Source organism: Harpia harpyja, chromosome 7, assembly GCF_026419915.1.
Source record: "Harpia harpyja isolate bHarHar1 chromosome 7, bHarHar1 primary haplotype, whole genome shotgun sequence".
NCBI classification, from domain to species: domain Eukaryota; kingdom Metazoa; phylum Chordata; class Aves; order Accipitriformes; family Accipitridae; genus Harpia; species Harpia harpyja.
In genome coordinates this window covers 4,387,495-4,398,043 of record NC_068946.1, presented here as the reverse complement: position 1 = coordinate 4,398,043, position 10,549 = coordinate 4,387,495, and positions in this window count along the sequence as shown.

Sequence of the window (10,549 nt, the reverse complement as noted above, 5' to 3'; positions counted from 1 at the left end):
TGGGCCACTCCCAGCCTGACAGCTCCGACAGGATACCTTCACAATGACTGAAATAATAGACCTAGCGATGGGAAAATGAGGCCAAGAGAACCCAAGGGTGAATTACAAGATGAATAACTTCCCTGAAGCCACGTCCCAGAGCATGCCTTGGCCTGCTGTTGATTCACCAGCTGACTTCCCCTCCTTTGCCTTGCTCCACCGCCCTCTGCTCCCCTCCTGGGAGACAGACCTGTCTGGATTCCGTCACTCGCCTAAAATAACTGAGAGGGTTCAGAGAGGAGAGGAAAGGCAGCAGAGAGGACAGGCGCAGAAAAGCGTAGCGCAAGCCCTGCAAAGCGTCGGCCCCGCGTGCTTGAAGAAAAGCACTCTCTGAGTGGGACTTTTAGAAGTGGCAGCCAGGTGAGGATGAGCAATTGGGCTATTGCCAGCAGAAACTGCAGAAGTTCCTTTAGCTGCCTATCCACGGCCATCCTTTCTGGCCTTACGCTCCCCGCTTTAACCTAAAGTTTCGGATGGACTTCCCGAGCTGCATTTGCTCAGGTACCAGCTCTGGTACCAGCAAGAAGCGGTAGCGTCTATTGCTCTACAGAATTATGTGCTCACCAAACTGGGAACCCCATGCCATCCAGCTGGCCCCAGATAGCGAAGTCAGACCTACTGGCAGAGGTGCAGGTGCAAAGAAGCAGGGCAAAGAGGGCAGCACCACGCCGCACGCAAAAGTAAGCGTGGCAGCAGGTACCAGGCGGGTCCCCTGCCCTCCGCGGTGGAGAGAGATGGCTGCTTCAGTTTTCGAGGAAGCAGGCAGTCCTGGGGCTAAGCAGTCAGATTAGGAGACAGCTCATTATCGGGTGACTGATGTGAGGAACGCTGCATATTGCAGCAGTCTGCAGTGTCAGCACAGGACTGTCTTGCAACAACACTGGGCTGGTGCTAGTCTGCCTACCACCTACAGCACTTGGACTTTCCATCAGGATGCTATTAGCAACTACGATGAAACAGCCCTAACAGAAAGCAATGAGCTTAATGTTCCCCAACAGGTAATCAAAGTGAATGCCAGTACAGCATTATGGCAAGGTGCTCTGCCCACAATACTTTAAAATTTGCTTGCTTTTTGCCCTGGGTTTTAAAATGCACAAGGGCTATGTCCAGTTGGAGATGAGTCCTGTTTCTATTCACATTCCATATTCTGCAATTCGTATACACGTCAATCAAAACTGTTGTTAGCCATAGCTGTCACGTCAAGTCCACGTCTAACAACACGAGTGATTGACAGCAAAGTTTGTTATCTGTGAATGTGTCATCCCATCCAGCACCCAGTGCTGGAGTGCTGCCTGACAGGTCATCGGTGGGAGACTTCCATCATCCATATATTATGAGATGGTTCGAACAAATCATTTTTCAGCTAGTCTCAGACACACGCATTCTTCTGCATCCCTGTTAAGCTGAGATATAGGATTTGACAGTGGAGGGGGGCGGAGGCCGATGGACCTTGGTCGGACAAATCCTAGAGGGTCAGCAAATACGAACAGGCTGTATCCATTTCTGTCCTAACTCATCTGAAGGAAATGGAGGCAGCAGGTTCACAAAGAAACAGAGTATGGGAAGAAAATCACTGCAGAGGAGCAGACCTCTGAAGGCCTTTCATTAGAAAGCCCTAAGATACGGTGGCTTAGCAAATTTTTACAGACTGTGAAAGCTCAGGAAGAGCTCTCTCATTTGGCTTCTTGCTTTCTTATTTTCCATAAGAACCAGCTCAAATCCTCTTTTGCAAAGAGCTGTGTGGAAAAAGGAAACGATAAGTAGAGTGTGACCTGTGCTTGTCAGCCAAAAAAAGTTGGGATGAGTTCTGAATGAAAGTTTGGGTTACCACTTAATTGATTTCATATACTAGTTCACTGGCCATAGAAATCAGTGGAATGGAAAGACTCCAGTCGATCTTGATAAACTTCGAGTCAGGCCTTCAGTGCAATATGATCCCAAAGAGGTGCACATTTCAGGACCTGGTAAACATTAGTAGGGCAGTTCACCTCTGAGAACAGCTGCATGCAAAACAGAGCGAGAACTTGGGAATGAATCAGTCACGAGTCAACATCCACAGTTGAAGTTTCAAGTGATACGAAAATACAGTGACTTGTTAAATGAATTGTTTAGGGTTTTAAGTTTATTTTTCTTTTTTTCTACTATAAATATTATTTCACCTGAATGCTTTAACACTGAGATGTATTATTATGACAGATCTTAGACAAGAAAATTGTTTCCAAAACAATATTTTCCGTAACTTTTTTCTTCCCAAGGACCTTTGAAAGTCTCTCTGTTCGGATTTGGAATTAAAATTACATCTAAAATGTGGTAGAAAAGCTACATGTCCTCTGGCATAGAAATTATGTCCTCCAAGGAAGCATAGCCACTAGCAAATTCATGGTCTGGAGTCAATCGGGCTCAGGAAGAGTTTGATCCCAGGTCCCCTGCAAACTTTTCTATTCATTTTATAGCACTAGCAGTTCTGGGCTGGATCTTGATTCTTGCTACAGCCAACGGAGTTTTTGCACTAATACGTATCAGCCTGTTGCACAGTACCTGGGAGGTATCTCCGTCTGCATCCCTCCTTGGATACTACAGAGAAGTAACGCCTGTATCTGGACTTTTTTGTGACCCCAGGAATGGGATTGTTCCATGGAGATACCTTGGGAAGCCACGCATACATTAGTTTATGAACATAGAGGTCAGCTTATAACACTGTGTATCAAAGAGACATTAAAGGCAAATCATAAAAATAGCTTCCTTCATCCCGCACAACCTTCACGTTTTGATTTCCTGCTGAAGATACCCAAGAGTTTGTTTGGACTGTAATTAGTAAGGTCTGTAGTCACAACTCAATCATAACAACTTCATTTGGCTCAGGAGAAGTTTAAACCCAGCAAATGCAGAATGAAGTCCACAACTGGCTTTATAATTCTCCACTTAAAAATAACATCCACAAACACTTTGATCTGCTACATTTTGAAAGCTACCGCATTTGGATACGTGGATTTCCAGTGAGGTGGAGGGGAGGAAAAAGATACTTGATACTTTTCCAAACACTTTAGTCAAACGCTGCTGAACGCTGAATAAGGGTGAGTTTTTACAAAATCCCGTGTGCATTAGGGTATCTAATAGATACATAAATACCGATGGATGGGTAGCTAGCTAGGTAAACAGATGAACAGACAAAGAGAGAGACAGGGGCTGGGAAAGAAGAGGGAATGGGCCAGTCTGTAATTCACCTCAGCCCATGCCCCTTCCTTCTTCTCGAGGGCTCTGGGCCCCCGCAGCCGGCCATGTAGAGTGAGGGTGCCCTGCTCTACGCTGCCCTGGGCATTAGCTGTCAGTGGTGGTCTTACTCCTTCTCTAACCCTACTTCCCCACTCAATGAGCAGCCATTCATTCAGAAAGCTGTTGGTACGATAGCCTTCTTGCCGGACGGATACCCATTAGCTCGCGGTAAACTACAAATCAGCGCCAGACCTGCCGACAGCAGCAGGCAGAGCTACGCTGTCTCCCCTGGTGCTGAGGAGTGCGGCGTTCTGTGCGTTGCATACCACCACACTTAATGTGCACAGGGCTGCTAAAACCAGGCCCGGCATGAAATCATTCTGCCTATGCCACAGAAGTGCTCACTTAGTCTGCGAGAACCTGTGCCTTTTAAATTGCTGCAAGTGCTGCAGGAACACGACAAGGCAGGCGCTCGCTAATCCACAGTAATTTCAGCCTGGCACAGATCCCTCGTCACCTTTCTCGAGAAGCCATTTGCATGTTCTTGCGAAGCAAAGCAGACACCTCTGGCCAAGCACTTGTGGTCCTGGTCTCTGAGTGAGGGGCACCTGATTGCTGTATTGATTTCAGCCACCACGCTGCAAGCCTTACGCATTCTCTGCAAATTAAAATAGCGTTGCAGAGAGACATTCCCCCGGGGACCCAAAAATGGATAAGTAACCTTCCTTTGCAGAAGGTGAGGCATCCACTCATTCTTCAGCAGCTGCTTCTTTCATGCAGGACTCCTTAAGGCTCCAGGGACCGGAGACCTGATGCTGACAGGATTTAGTCCCTACTGAAAACAAAGGGCCAGTCTGTAACACACCGGCTGGCCGGGCACGTTTTGCTTGGCACCTTTTCCACGGGCTAACCGCCATGGTAGGAATACTGTAGACATTGGTGCCTTCTGCTACTGAGGAGGTAAAGTCATCGGCCAAGGGTTCAGGGAGCAAACAGAGACTAAGCAGCTTGAGCCCCGGTGCCTTCTGCAAAGAGGAAGTTTTGTGGAGAACTAACAGCAAGGGATACCTTTCCTGCGAAGCCCCGTGCTGCAGGGAAAGGTACCTCAAACCCTGGCCCAACCGACAGTCTGAACTCTTGCCTTGCTCTGCTTCCGTGCAGTAGGACTCTGCACTTGAGAGCTTTGCTCTTAATGACAAATCGGCCGATGTGGGAAATCAATTCTCCAACAGCAGGGCATAACGTCTCTCCAACTGGTCCTCTGAGATTTCACAGCAAAAGCTGCTGAAACCTTAGAGCTCAGAGAGAATCCCATAGTCTTGAGAGCATTTAGGGTAAAAGTTAAGGTACAAGAGCTCAATTTATCTTGAGCAGAATCTGCCTGCAAAGCCACAATCTGTAATTCAGTAAGACTAGGTCTTTTCTACCACGTAGTCTCCGCATGAACCATTAGACACCAAGAAGTGAGCTGCCAGTTTCACTGCTGAAAGCAGAGTTACCCATCCCAAGACAGACACTGATCTGTATCTTTTCATAAAACTTGCATCTCACCTGAGATGGGACTAATGTCGCTGATGCCTGACCTTAGACGAGACAAACTCCAAGCAGCAATTCACATCTAGAAAACTGGATTCATTCCCCCACTGCTGTTGGAGCGATCCAGCTTCCATTTAAGTACGTTTTCAGTGAAGTAGCCAGAAGGACCTCAGCAGTGTGTAGCACCCTGGGTTTTGGGGAACAAATCTGCAGGAATGCGTCTGTAATACATGAGCTACCTTTAGTCCGTTAGCTTGGATGTAAACAGCAAAGCCAAAGAGCCTGAGTTTCAACCACTGAACGTGCAGCCACGCTAGTCAGAGTAAAGCTAACCCATGGGCATTCAAGCAAGATGCACACCCACCTCCTGAGAGCAGCACAGATATTTCGGCCATGCCCCATTACCTACCTCTGGATAGGGATGCACGCACAAGTTACCAGCACGGACGTGAATTTACAGTGTACTGCTTCTCCGTACTAGGCAGTGGTCCGTGCTCTCTCACGCTGCAGAACGCACAGGGCAGGTTTCACTGATGGCACTGGTGCACTCAGAGCTCAAGAGCACACACAGGTAGCACGGACCCGGGGAGCAGCTGCGGAGCCACTGTTTGCTTGCAGGCGATAGCCCGTTTTGTGTCCATACCACAGCTGCGTGATGCATTAAGCAGCACTTTGTTTTCCCCTCCGGACTGAGCCACTTCAAGTCCTACGCCTCAAAGGCCCCGTATAGAGAAAGAAATTATGGAAACAAATCTTTCTACTTGTGTGTTTTCTGGGCTGCCTATTTTTAATTAAGTATCCTCCTTGCTTGCAGGATGCAAGCAAGATCCATGGCCGTGGGACTGAGTCACACTCTGAGAGCAGACCTCCATTTATCAGCAAAGCTACATTACCTTGCCTTACGGTAATACATGTTGTCAGCTATTTTAACAGTAGTAAGCGAATGGCAATGGGAAAGAAGAAAAAAGCCTCTAAAGGACGTCGCTGTGTCTCTTGTTAGTGGGCTGACCTTGTGCTTCCAGAATCACATGTGTGCAAGGGGCACGGTCAGCTTCAGTTCTCCTGTAGCCAGGGGCCAGGGCATTTCAAAGGCTTGTGAACACCCTGGTACTGAAGGATAGTCCACATTGGCAGGAGGGGGAAAGACAGTGAGGTCTGTAGCACAGGTCACATTGGTAGGTGAAACAATCACCAGCCAGGATCGTTTCTAACAGCTTGCTCTTCCCAATCAAGTTGAGTTGCTCCAAGGCAGTTGAATTTACCCTCCTCACAGCCAGGTCACTGCACTTTGGTCCCCACTAAAAATAACCAGGCAATAGATATGTCTCAGTCTATCTGAATCTTAAATAGCAGTGTGTGTCATCTCCTAGCTTTTGTGTACAGTTCTGCGCTGTTTCCTTTCCAAAGTTGTTACGCAAAGAAAGCAACGAAGATTTCGATGGTCAGCAGTGATGGAAAGATAATTCCCATTTGGGCTTGGAATGGGAAAAGCTGTTCACAAAGCAAAATATGCTAAAAAATTACTTGCTGGCTATGGCCATTCTTCACATTGTCTCTAATTTCTTTGGGTGTCAGTGTCTTGCAGAGCAGGGTCCCATTCCTTGACTGGAGGTTTAAGTTGATGCTAACAGACCACATGCAGATAACAGCGGCAATAACACATGTCACTGCTATTAGCGCCTGCATTTGTTCCACCTTCTCACTTCTTCATCTCTTGCCCCAGTACCTAGGATGCAGAGGGACTGGAAGGTACAAGAGGGGACCCTACAGAACCCAAGCAGCTCAGCCCTCAGCGCAGCCTTCCTCACATCATACATGGCATCAGCGCGGTACCAAATAATAGCACGCGGCATGCTAGGAGCAGCGAGGGAGGAAGGTTATAGGGGAAAAGGAAGGGGAATAGCAAGGATACAAAATGCCCGTGTTCTGACTAGATCTGGGGGGGGGTCACTCTGGCTTACTCTGTGGCTCTTGTGAAAAATGGTCTGATAGGTATGGTGCGTCACAGTGGGTCAGGACTTTATTTTATGATTCACAAAGAGAAGGTGGAACTTTGGTATGATTTTTGTCCTCCTCCTATACAAGGGGACAGGTTCTAAACTCAATTATATCAACCGCAAGATCAGAATCTGACCCACTCTCTCCAAACTGATGCTTCTTTGTCTTCCCGGAGAAAATCTGTGCTCTAGCAATTGCCCCTTTGTGAGCAGAGTACTTCATACTTGGTTTATTTTCTCCAGATTTGGGGGGGGAGAACAAAATCTCTAGACATGGAAACAGCCTTAATGAGAAAACTATAAACCCATATCTGCCTGCGTTCAGAAACAGAGTTAAATATGGCTTCTAAATGCTGCTAATTGATTTTAGATGTCTGGGGAAGGCTTTTGCCTTCACACCATCCCACCCACGCTGCTCAAAAGTTCCTCACCTGCCCCTGTCGCTCCATAAGGCATGGGGAATCGGTAGCAGAGCCTCTGCACTCAGTATTTGTCAGCTGTTTTAGCACCCAAACGCTGTCAAAAAAACACGGGCTGCTCAGAGACCCTGACTTAAGCCTTTGTTAAACCTACGTGGATTTTCATGCCTCCTTTCCATCTGCTGTGGTCTATTTTTATGTTTTGGCCTTGAAATCTTTCTCTTCTTTGAAAACAAGTCTGTTGTTTACAAATATTTGCCTCAGAAAAGTTCTGCTGTTCAAAGAGACCGAAAGAAAAACTGCTCATCTCTGCATGGACAGCACACACGTCAAGATGTGTATGATCTTGCAAGTAGCCAGAAAGGCCTAGTTTGTGAAAGAAAGGATGGCTCACCCCAGAGCTGTCTGCTAACAAATCAGAAAATAAAAAGAAGTGCAAAGACAGATGTGAATTGGTTTTGCTGTCTGATGCAGTAAGGAATAAACTGTGGATGCATGGTCGATTTTTTTACTATCCAAGAAGTACAGGCAACAGGGTAGTTACTGGTAGAAAATTACTGTAGAATATATTCCTACATACTCCGTAGACTTTTCTGCGCTATCTCCAAAGTGAGACGGCTTACTTAAAAGGCTGTAAAGTAACCTTCTCCAGTTGAAACACTTGTGGAGGAGCCAGGAGTTTTGCCATTTCCCGCCCAGTTTGTGGCCAGCCCCGTGGGGTAGTCCCACCTCACAAAGGGGTGTCTCCAACTGGTGGGGGAGCCCGGTGGGATTGCACTTGCTAAAAACTAAAGCTGCAAACAGACTATCAAGGCTTTAAAAACTTACGCTAAGGACCGGCACCTTATCGGGGACTGACATTTTTTATGTTGCTGTTCAGTTGAAGGTGCCTTAAAGAGGTTGATTTTTAAAGAGCAAAACTCAGCAGTTCTTGAAGATGGGACTTCCTTAGCTTTTGCAGAGCCTGGTTGTGACTGATAAAGATCCACATCCCATAAGTGTCTGTGATATAGACTACACTTTGTGGCTGTTGTCTCGATGTGTGTGTAGTGAATGGGAAAAGGTTGGGAGGTTTTGGGGGGAACCCCCCCCCCCCATACCGGCCAGCATGACCAAGATCTGGGGGGGTTCCTTAATTGCTTACACAGCTCTGCCTAAAGATGCGATGCACATATTGCACTTCTGATCCTGTCACTGAAATGGTAACTGTACAGTGAAATGGAGACACTGGCCCCACGTCATCTGATAGAATAAAGACAGAGGAAAAAATTACATTATTTTCAATCAATGCATTCAGATGTAAGAAATGTCCTGCTTGCAGGGACTGAAGTAGGAACGGAAGAGGTCCACAGAAGTGTACGTCCTAATTGGATATGCTAACTTCTGGCCGATCGGTTATACAATGGACAAGCTTTCAGGGCTTTTAATGTGTGTGGGATCTGGCTTGTCTGTTGCATAAGAGCTGTTCCATAGCCATACAGGAGTGATTTATCTCTGGGTAATATGATGGGCTCTTGAATTGCAATGAAAACCCCTTTCTTTAACAATAGTTCAGGGTAACCTTATAATAACCTCCTCCACCTTCCCCAGAGAAATGCTTCAGTCAGATAAAGGAATTTGTTATCCACACAGAAACATCTGCCCCCTTCCTCCGAAAGGACCGACTTAGAGTGACAGTTACCCTTTCCGTGCCATTCTGCATTGCTTTTTAAAACAACAGCAATATCAAGCTTGGACGGAGGTGTTTTTTTTTCCTACCGGCTTCGGTTGCGGAAAGATCACCTGAGCTGGATTTGTAGTGTTGGGTTTTATTTCATAATGATGGATGTGCTGGTTAAATGTAATGGAAGAGGCAAGATAGCAGAGCAGAAATTTGGCGCCAACCGCCTCGCTTTGAAAGAGCCTGCATTCCAGCCTGCCTAAGAGGGGCTAAATGGAAAGATCTGATTAAGCGTCTCAGTGTTGTGACCCTGACCTCAAAGAACACGCCGATTCTCTGGAGGAACTTCATTTCAATTAATCAGCTTAACAGCCTGAGTAAATCTGGCTGCATCCACTGAGCCAGAGGAACCGCTCCCTCTCCTCGGAGGGTCTCTGGGATGCACGGTCCCAAAGGACGAGGCGGTGTGCGCCGGGTCGAGGGGGGGTCAGGGACACCCTCATCTCCCTCTCCTTGACCGGCAGCAGGCCGGCTGTGGAATAACGGGGAGACGACCCCAGAGCCCCCCCCCCGACCCCTCAGGCAGCCGCCTTAAGCAGAAGAACACAAAGGCACCGGGGCAGGAGACGGGCAGGGAAAAAGTCTTCGGCCGAAGCCTGGGGTGCTTTTCCCAGGCGGTTCTTTGCCGCTTGGTGAACTGGGCCAGCCCAGGAGCTGAAAGGGGCTTGGCTTCTTGCCCGGGACCTTGCGGGAGACTCTCTTTCCTTGCACCCAACAGTACGTCTCAGGGGATGCCTGTTGGGGCCACAGGGCTGTGGAGACATAGCTGAACTACCGCGAAACATTTCACCGAGTTTTGCGGCTGGAACTAAATTCCCTGCTCTGGTTAGCCTTCTGCCGGCTCTGGAAATGACTAGTTAACAGCTATCCCTGTATCTTTTCCCTCGGAACAAGGTAGAGCTGTCGCAGTTAAGTTAAGACGAAGGAGGCATCACGGGCTAGCTGGATTTCACTGCTGTCTTCTTCCCACCTTGCCTTGCTCCACCACACCCAGCTCATGCTATTACACCCGTGGACTTCTGGCTGCCTGCACTCTGCCTAACCATTATCGCTTTGGTGCTGTGTCCATCCCTTTGGACTTTTACCTTTCAGCAGCGGCATACTTTGCTCTTTTACTGCACCTTTAAAGGGATAAGACCAAATTTAGCACCATCTGGAAAAGCAGCTCTATAGAAAGCCTCGAAGGAGCATGGCAGCCCCCCCCCGGTTGTAGAGGAATAGCCCGGCAGAGCCAGAAGAGCAGTTGCAGAAGTACAGGGCCTGGGTACAACCCAGGGGCGGACACGGTGATCGAAGCCGAGCTGTAGGTCTTCTGAAGTGGTCTGGCGTTAACGGCAACGACATCCCTTTGGAAGGCTTTTGAGCTTCTGGCACGCAAGTTTGTTGGTGCCGTGCACCTCACGTCCAGCTTCTGTACCCCCGGCCCTAGGCACCGAGAAGTAAGTCTACGACTTGCCCGAGGCTAAAAAGAGAGCAGGTGGCAGTGCTGGGCGTAAAAGTAGGGTGCTGACTACTGGGGGTCCGCAGCGTTTATACGGAGGCTGAAATGACAGTGGTCCCCTTACGTGCTTGCATTTCAGGGTCTCACTTAAGAGGCAGAGCGGTGAATGACTGCTTCTCTCGCG